Source organism: Phaenicophaeus curvirostris, chromosome 1, assembly GCF_032191515.1.
Source record: "Phaenicophaeus curvirostris isolate KB17595 chromosome 1, BPBGC_Pcur_1.0, whole genome shotgun sequence".
Lineage (NCBI taxonomy): Eukaryota > Metazoa > Chordata > Aves > Cuculiformes > Cuculidae > Phaenicophaeus > Phaenicophaeus curvirostris.
Genome location: NC_091392.1, coordinates 183,295,205 through 183,305,388, shown reverse-complemented (window position 1 = coordinate 183,305,388; position 10,184 = coordinate 183,295,205).

The following is a 10,184-nucleotide window of genomic DNA, read 5'->3' as shown; positions in this document are numbered from 1 at the left end:
CAGTAAAAAAATATAAGGCCTTAATGATGTGTTTCTGCATTCAAGACATCTTCATATTTATGCCAATTAAAATTTTTATTCATTTTGCTTAATGAAGAGACCATATTCCCCTAGAAAATTAATCTTTTCTGAAGGACCTCATGTCAGGACACTGAAATGAATGCATTTGCAGCAAGAACCATCACATCCCCTCCCCTCTTCTCTTCTGTAACAAGGGGGAAAAAAGATTTGCCATTTCCTCTGTCATGGTTAATTATATTGCTTTCTCAGTTTTGAAAGTGAAAATGGAGTATCTTAAAGAAGCATGATTATCTCTCCACAGCAAAGGGGCTCAAAAAAGCAGCAATTGCAGATAATATGCCCTTCCTTTTATCAGCTAGACTGTTAACTGGAGCCTGTCCAGGAAGCAGTGATGTTGAGAGCGGTGTAAGAGCTAGTACGAGAAAGGAACAGCTAGATACCTAGCGAAGTTGCAATGCCAGAAATCATGAGAGAATTTAGAGACAACAAAAAATGCGTTGAATGATACAGAAAAATTCTAGTCTCTGTAACCTAAAGTTAAGGAGTTGGTCTTGCCTTACCTTGTACACTAAGTACCTATTTGAGAGCACCTAGGGCTGACTTTACTACCAGTGATTAAACACAGGTACTGTGAAGACATGCACAATGGTCATGTTTTTAGCTACTTATTTTACAATTAATACACTTATTCACTTCGCTGACAGAAACAGAAGCCTAAAGGTATAAATTTCCCAATCATATCTGAGAGAGTTGGACTTGTTTAGCCTAGAGAAGAGAAGGCTTCATACAGACCTTATATGTAGCCTTTCAGTATTTAAAAGGGGCCTAGAGGAAATACAGGGATGGGCTTTTTATCAGGGAGTACAGTGATAGTAGGAGGAGTAACAGTTTTAAGCTGAAAGAGGGGAGATTTAGAGTAGATATTAAGAGGAATATTTTTACTGTGAAGGTAGTGAGGCATTGGCACAGGTTGCCCAGAGAAGTTGTGAATGCCCCATCCCTGAAGGTGTTCAAAGCCAGGCTGGATGAAGCTTTGAGAAACCTGACTCAGTAGAATGTTTCCCTGCCCATGGTGGGGTAAGTGTTGAACGAGCTGATCTTTCAGGTCTTTTCCAACCCAAACGATTCTATGATTCTGTGATCTCTTGCATTTTCAGATACCCTTCAAACACCTCCAGTTTGAACACAGGACACTGCTTGCAGCAAAAAATGCTAAGAAAACAAAACAAAACAAAACAAAAAAGACAGAGGAGAGGTTCACTGAGAGAAGAGAACTAGAAAGAAATTGGGAAGAAACTGTCCCCCACCCCGTGAGGATTTTTACATCAAATTTCAAACTTTTATTTCACAAAATGTGAGATGAAACCCAATTGAAAGGTGTTTCAACCCTGTATAGATTTTTACCATGAATGAAACCAATTTATCATGTTGAAATACAGATTCGTGGTTCGTTAAAGAGATTAGAGACAGAAAAAGTGCAGCTAGTTCAGGTTTTAAATGAATCTTCTCACTGATTTACAAATATTAAATGGTCTGAGGTATCCATACTGTGCCTAAAATGAAAATAATGTTTGATTCTTTCAGAGTAGCTACACATCCAGTTCAGGAGATACAAGTTCATTATTTTAGTCACAAACATCCAAAATCAGCATCACAGAGTGCTTTGTTCCTCACTGAATGCTGACCAAATATGACAGATATCCCTTCTCAGGTGAACAGCTGAATAGACACGTGAATGTAACTATCAGTGCTCTGATTTCAGCTGGGATAGAGTTAATTTTCTTCCTAGCAGCTGCTATGTGTTAGAGTTAATATGAGAAGAATGCTGATAATACACTGAGAGCTTTAGTTGTTGCTGAGAAATTAAGAACTTCTTCAGTTTCCCATGTTCTGCTAGCAAGCAGGTGTACAAGAAGCTGGGAGGGAGTGTAGCCAGGCAGCTGACCCAAGCTGGCCAAAGAGATATTTGATATTATATAACACTATGCTCAGTATATAAATGGGAAGTCAGTAGGGGGCCAGGGCTCACTGCTCTTGAATAGGCTGGGTATCAGTCTCTGCAAATGTTGAGCAAATGTAATGTGCATTACATGTTTTGTTTATTATTATTATTACCACCATTACCATTATCATATCTTCCTTTTGCTGTTGTTTTTAAGCTGTCTTTATCTCAACCCACAAGCTTTCCTTTTTCCCCTATTCTCCCTATCCCAGTGGGGGAAGAAGGGAGTGGTGAGAGAACAGCTCTGTGGTCTTAGTTGCCAATTAAGATTAAACCGCAACACCATCAGAAGAGAAAAATACTTCATATCTCTACGAAATATCTTAGCAAATTCTCCCAACATGGAGCGACCGCTCTAGGAAACAAACAAACAAAAAAAACCTCAAAACCACAAAGCCACCTACTACAAAGCTAAGCAGATCTACACTACATTGTGGTCATTGCAGTAGTTGCAGTTTATACACAGAAAGACTACAGGCTGTATAGACAAAAATAGTAAAGAGGACTGATATTGCTTTAGACTTTGTTCCTCGACTGAAGAAATGAAGGATTAATCCTAGATCCTCAGAGATGATTAATCATGCATTCAGTGGAAGTGGAGGACTAATTATCTCTGAGGATCAGAGCCGAAGTGACTTACTAAAGGTCACCAAGAAGTTTGTGACCACTGCAGAAAAGGAAATTTAATCTGATAAACACGAATCCAAAACTACAACCAAACACTGATTCTGACTTCTACTTGCAGCACCTAGGAACTCCGAGGAGACCGTTTTGATAATAACCTGTCTGGTATTTTGAAGGCAGGGACACAAACAATTACTACTAGGAGAGAGAAGCTGTGACCGCAAAGTACTAGCTACCCTGCAGCAACTGTGGCTAAGTGTCAAGTGGGTTGCACTTTGGTGAGTACAGGCTAAGCTACCTTATGTTTGCTATGGAGTAAAAGCTTCCTCATAGGCTCACCCAGGAGAATAACCACTGTGGTGTAAATCTGCCTTATGGTACCTTGTTAATAGAGTCAGTCACTCCTGCTAACTTGAAGCATTATCAGAAGATATGCTTCATGGGTGGAAAGTGGCCATCTCTTTTTATTTTATCTTTATTTTCATAATAAAGTACATTAAAATATTTGTGGAGGGGGTGGTTCCACTTGTCTAGTTTTGAATATGAAATAGGTTTAGTGCAATTCTGACAGAAGTTCTGTCATTGCTAAGCTGATTAGAAGTCCAGGGGCAACACAGCTGAGCTCTATTATAATCTATCAGTAACAATCACCACTGGGAATTACTGTGTACTCCTGAAGAATAAAATCCCCTTTAACTCAGAATGAGAGATGTGGGACAGTCAAGGAAGCTTAGAAGGTGACTGGGTGGTGTTATTTGTTAAATGGATTTTAGAACACAATTTTTCAAAGCTTTATTCACTACCATGTATAAGACCAGGCTCTCGGGAATTCTGTATCTCACCAGGAGCAAAACTTGGCAGCAAAGAGAGAGTTGAGCTATAAATCGTTCCTGATGGCTTGGTTCCTTGAAAGCCTGCAGCAGTGTAATCACTGAACTTTTCAGAGTACTTGATCACACAGCTGGCATGTCCTAAGAAAGAGTTTCAATAAAATGCCTTCAACATGCATTATCAAGCATGAATCAAAGCCTAGAAGGTTGCATTTAGCTGGCAAGGAACTTTCTGAAATTGAAGGACATTTTGCTCCCTTCCCACTGATGCTTGACACCATCATGACATGTGTCTGATGCAGGCCAACCTTATGCCGCTGCATGAATTTGCGAGCTGACAGGGAACACACTAGCAGCTCTGTTGAAAAAGCAATCCTGATGGCTCCATTCATTGAAAAGCCCTGCGTGACCATATGATAGCACATGGTGGTGTGGAATGGCAAACTAGTAGAGTGTTGAGTGCAAACTATCTGCATCCTTACATTTGCTGTAAAACAGTGAGTCAAATAACTACTGCTTCTCTGACCTTCTCTTCTGAAATGGACTCCTGCTGTTACCTTGCAGCCATTTGATGCTTACCATGATCTTAGCCACCTCCCTCAGCAATCGTTGCTGCCTCCTAATAAGGCAATGTGGTCTTGTGCAAGTAACTAGATTAACAAGTATTAATGGTACAACAAAATTATTGTAAGTTTCCTCCGACTTCTTTTTTTAGCTACTTCCTTCCTAATTTGGAAAAATTATCAATTATCAACAAAAGACTCCTTATAAATCCATTTTTTTCTCTGTTGAAATAGCTAGCACACAGGGCAAGACAGGCAGTCTACAGTTGAGACAATTCTCTCTCTGTGAAGACCACCAAAGACCCTTCATATTTCACTGCTAGATATCTGAGCCAGATGGATCAGAACATCACTTTTAAGCATATCTTGGACCATGTGCTTGCTTGCTTTTGAATCTAAAGTTGAACAGAATTGAAACTTACATTAAAGTGTCATCCCAAAGCCAGAGCTCCCATGGTAACTTCATCATGGAGGTCCCTACAGCTTGCTTTTCCAGCATTTCCCCAGGACCCTGCACTTAACTGTTTTTTTTTGGTTTTTTTTTTCCTGCTCAATGTACCCTCCTCTGGCAATCTAGATGATTATATTTTATGTAAATCTCTGGACAGTGAAAGCTACCATAACAGAATTTGGCACTGACTGTCAAGGATCACTTTGTATAAGATACTGCATAGATAAAATATACTGTTGGGGGTTGGGAGCTGGGGGTTGCAGTTGCTGTTCACAGGTAACTTCTGGTTTCATTCAAGGATTATGTAAGCTGTGTGATCCCTTTAGAGGAGGGAACCCAGGTCTTCACCTCATAAACTTCTTAGCTGTAAGACTTAGGATCTCTTTAGGGACTCATCTCTTGACCCCATTGTGCTTGCCTTCCTAGCTGCTTAAAGACATCACTTGGAGGCAGGTGCTGTGGGTACCTTGCCCCTCTCACATGTACAGCCAGGAGATCATCAGGCTCTTGGAAGGAAAGGTTTCTGTCCTCTGAGATTGCTGAAGATGCTGAATCCAATTTGCATACTTCCTGGATGATTCAGACTCTTAGAAGAAGTGAATTCTGCTCTCTGAAGTGCTTGTGTCTAGGCATCTAGGCAGAGAAGGACTGGAGTTTAACCACTATTTTTCCCATGGACTGACTCCTGGGTCTTCTGGATTGCTCTTTGGAGATGCCCTGGGAAATGCCTGTGCTGTGCACAGAAAACAAAGTGAAGTCCTTGATGCTCTTCTGCTTTTGGGTTCTATCACGTCATTGTAATGATGGTGCCAGCTGAGACTCCTGCATCACCCCATAATGTGATCCATGTCTTAACTCTTCACACTACCTGCCTTGGCTCTGAGGTTACATGCTCTGATTCATTTGCTGATGCTAGAGAGCTTCTTCTCAGCTATTGTAATCCCTGTGTGGGTGACATACAAGTAGGTATTGACAGTCTTTTCTAAATTAACTTAAAAACAGAAGTCTCATTGGCTTTGGTGATCAATCAACTTCAGTTCAAACTCCATGTAGAAGTTAGACTCCTCATTTCCTCAGATGTCAATATAAGACAGATATTTATCTGCTTTTGGGACCTGTATCAGAGGTCCTTTAAAATCCATGCTGCCCAGCTTTTAAATCCTTTACTAATCCTATGATCCAACTCAAAGATTCTTAATTCTTACCTCCAGGCACCTCTACTGGGGCTGGTGCTAGCTACATCTGCAAGAGAATTATGAGTCAATCACAAGTCACAACAAGCCAAATGCTACGCACAATTAACTGCCTATTTACAGTTCTAAAGAGGCATGGATCCTGTTATGGTCACAGTGACTTCTGAATAATTATGACTCCTGGGATATATTTCATTTTTCCTGAACAGATACAGTCAGATGGCACTGTCTTCTCAGTGTACACCATTCACAAAGATGTACGTTCTTGTGCAGGAAGATCTGGTGCTAGAAGCTAAACAGGTATTTGCAGTTTATAGTACACCCCTGTAATTCCAGTAACAGTACTTGAACACAGAACAGTTTTCCTGGAGTTTTCATATGTTCTGCTCGTTCATAAAATGGTTCTTACAGGCTCAAGGCTCACAAATGCATTAGAGATTGTTAACATTTACTCTAACTGATGACAGTAGGTCAATAATTTAGGACAGCGTTTATATAAAAATGTTCTTTTGGATGCCAGTATTACTTGCCATGTGGTTTTCTTTAAGTTGTTCAGGTGAGACAGCACTGACCATAATGGAAAATCTTTTGCCTACTGTGGACACTGTTGCACTTGACTTCATGCAATACCCTCAGGTCTTAAGGTACCCTATGTGGCACATGACATTTGTGTTCCCCACCCCTCCCTGAGTACTCGTTTTGCCTCGGCTGTGCGGCTCTCTGTAGACTTCCCTGTTCCAATGAGAACTTCAAATTGTTTCAATAAAGGAAAATCCTCTCATACTATAGTTGACAAACACAATATAGTTCAAGCCTAAAAGACAATGGAGGGCATATTTTCCTCTTCTAAAATCTTTTATACTAGATATTGCATCAAACAGTAGGGACCCCATCAGGTGGTTACGTGTCTATTTTCTGCTCCGAGGCATTTCACAGACTGAAAGATGGAGATCAGATGTGTTTCTGATGGAGAGAGCAGCAGTTTGCAAAAACAGATGGTCATGTATTAAAATGCTATGACAATACATGCAGCATCTGCTATGGATACAATGCCATACATACCTTACTACATACAGAAATAAGCACGGCCTACTGCTTCAGGATTTTGTTGGTGTGTTTGGTTCTTTAAGATATTTGCCTCAGAAATCAGTAGCAAACAGTTTCTTTTATATGATTGAATGAACAATGAGAAAAGGCAGTCACGTACTACTATTTTCATTTTTCTCTTGTTTTTCCCCTGCACCTTTCAGAATCAATTTTTCAAAGGGAAGACCATGTCCAGGACTTTTGTGGAGTAATGCCAACAGAGAATTTAGCCCCAGAGTTCTTTTCATGTATGATGAATTGTACCTGTAGCCAAAGGCAGCAGATGGAAGAAATTTTAGTGACAATTTTGTTCTAGTTGTGTGCTTCAACAAAACACAAAATATTGCAAGGAAGTCTCTTCCTCCTATAGTTTTATATATCAAATAAGGGTATCAGGAAACCAGAAGTGTCCATTTTAGTTTATATTCATCTCTGGAAGCCACCACAGCACAACCTCCCATTACCATTTTCATAACAACTAGTGCATCAATTTTTTCTGTTGTTCTCCCTCCTCTTTGTCTTCTGAAAAAAAAAAAAAAGAAAAAGAAAAAGAAATATCTTCAGACATTGTGTGATATTTTTGTTATAACTACAGTGAACCCCACTGATCAGTATGTTTATGACTAATGTAAGACCTCTGGGGTACAATCAAGTCTTCTGCGGTGGACCTGAAGATGTGAACTCAAGCTTAGCTTACAGATACAAGTCTGCAGCCTATTCTTTGTTGATCCATCTGTAAGTGGATATGGACTCAAGGCCAGACAGGCTGTGAGCTGCTGCCTACAGGAACCACAATGCTCTTTCCAAACCAATACAACTGCTTTTTTTAACATACTTGTCTAATAAAATTTTTTCAACATACTTGTCTAATAAACTTTTTTCAACATACTTGTCTAATTCACTAGGATATTAGCTATCACTCTCAATGAATTCTCCTACAACTGCTACAAGAATCATAGAATCATAGACTAGTTTGGGTTGGAGGGGACCTTAAAGATCATCTAGTTCCAACCCTGCTGCCATGGGCAAGGACATCCCGCTAGATCAGGTTACCCAAGGCCCCATCTGTTAGTTTCTGTTAGTTCTTCTGTCTTTAATTTTGACCCACGAGCTCTCAACCTGTTTGTGGCTACTATTCAAAGACAGCTCTTCGCATTCTATCCATTTCCTGACGTAGAGGGCAACACCTTCACCCCTCTTTCCCAGTCTGTCCCTTCTGAACAGCCTGTAGCCGTCCATAGTCACACTCCAGCCATGGGATTCATCCCACCATGTTTCCCTGTTGGCAACTAGATCATAGCTTCCTAGTAGCACAGTAGCTTCCAGCTCCGCCTGCTTGTTACCCAACCTTCGTGCGTTAGTGTAAAGGCACTTCAGCTGGGCTGCTGGTTGCATCACCTTCCCAGTGGACTCTTTATTACCTACAAGTGTTTTAGAGAAGTATCTTCCCTAACACCTGATCCCTGACACCTATCCTCCCACCACTTGTTACAGGCTAGCTTGATGTTGTTCCGCTCCCCCTCCATATCTAGTTTAAAGCCCTACCTACAAGCCCCACAAGCTGCTGGGAAAAGACCCTCCTCCCCCTCTCAGAAGGGGAAAGTTAGTTTAAGGAGAAACTGTAAGATGATCAGGAATAATCTTTTCTTCATGCTTATAAGAATATGAAATTGGCTGGACAGGATCAGAAGAATGATTCACGTAGCCCAGGTTTCAGCCCTCAAAAGGAGTCCGTATGTAGTTAGTCAGAGGTAGCATGTGGTATGTGGCATGTTTGGCCTCAGATGTCTCAGTTTACCTAGGCTCCTCTTAGCAATGACCTTCCATTTCCCAGAATCATGGACCATCAGTAACTGTCAGTCTCTAACATTTGACACTAGTAATAGTGCTTCTGAAAATCACAGAATCAGAAAACAAGACCAGTGACAGATGAAACTCTGTGATACCCCAGTACCTCCCACTTTTTTTATTTCCTTTTCTCCCCGGCACTGACAAAAGCACCATCCAGGGGGGTGGAGCAAGGCTTTGGCCAACCCTGTGCCATGGCAGCAGCCAGACTTCAAAGGTGGCAGGAATGGACAGTAATACCCCTAGTAAAGGGATGTTTTGTGAGACTCTCCAGAGAGCCATTTCTGGCACTTAGTTTGGTAAGAGTGGTTTCTCTTGAGGGGAAAAAAAAAAAGGAAAAAAAGGAAGTAAACAATAGCAACAATCCCCAGGAAAACAGTGGTTAGTATGCTTGATAAAGTCAATAAAAACAGTACACTAACAGTTCCTCCAAATGCTCTCATGGCAACCATCCGGCAAATAATCATTTGAGGACTTCCTGAGTCAGAGACAATGTCATTTTGTATATTACAACTGTGTTACGCAATTGTTTAATACAATTGTGGTGTACACAATGGATATTTAAAACACATATTTTATACTATTATACATAGTACTGTTGTGCATATAACAACACATTCACATTTTACTTTAGTTGAAGATTTCTTTCATGAATTTGTCCAGTCACTTTTTTAATTATGTAAACTTGCGGCATTTGTAACTTTCTGCAGTGAAAATTTCCACAGCTCAATCGAATATTGTATAGAAATTCACCTCTTTTGTTTGCTTTTATCTAGTCATCTGCTAGTTTCATTTGAAGTTCTCTTGCTTTTGTACTGGATGAGACATCTTATAATAATAATTTATAATTGTCTTTTTTAACCATTCATTTTCATTTTCTACCCTCTCAGTTCTCTCCCTGCCAGTCTACTCACTCATCTATTTATTATTTAGCAGTTCCATACTTTTGATCATCCTTATAACTCATATCTCTGCTTCTTACAGTTTCTCTATCACCCTTGAGACAGAAGAACCAGAAATGTACTGGGCACCTCCAAGAGGCACACTATGCATATTATTTTCTATTTCGTTTGTTATTGCTTTCCTAACAATTTTTAATACACGAGTTGATTTTGCTTAAAAACAGAAAAATTAATAATATATCAGAGAAATAACAAGGAAGTAGCCTAGATTATCCCTTAGCACCAATGAGGTATGAACTGATCTTGGCACATCAAATGCAAAAGGAGCAAAGCTGCTAAAGGTGCAAAAAAGTCATACTCATAACTGATAGAAAGACAGCTTTCCCCTAGTGAACCCTAAGGAACTGTCTTCATTGAGAGCTTTTGTTAAAAGTAGCGCTTTGATTAACCTTGTGCTTTTCTTGCCAGCTTGTATTCTCCCACAAAAGGGCTATGACCATTCTGAGGGGCCAGCACTTAGGCAGTATTTCATAACTTACTGGGACAGAAGGAGACCTAGATTAAGGTTTTATTGGTTCTCAGCTGGGAACAGTTTTGTAAGGGCCTAAAATTACCTGGTATGGAAGCTGGGACACATGAGTTTACTGCCTCCTGCCACTGTTAG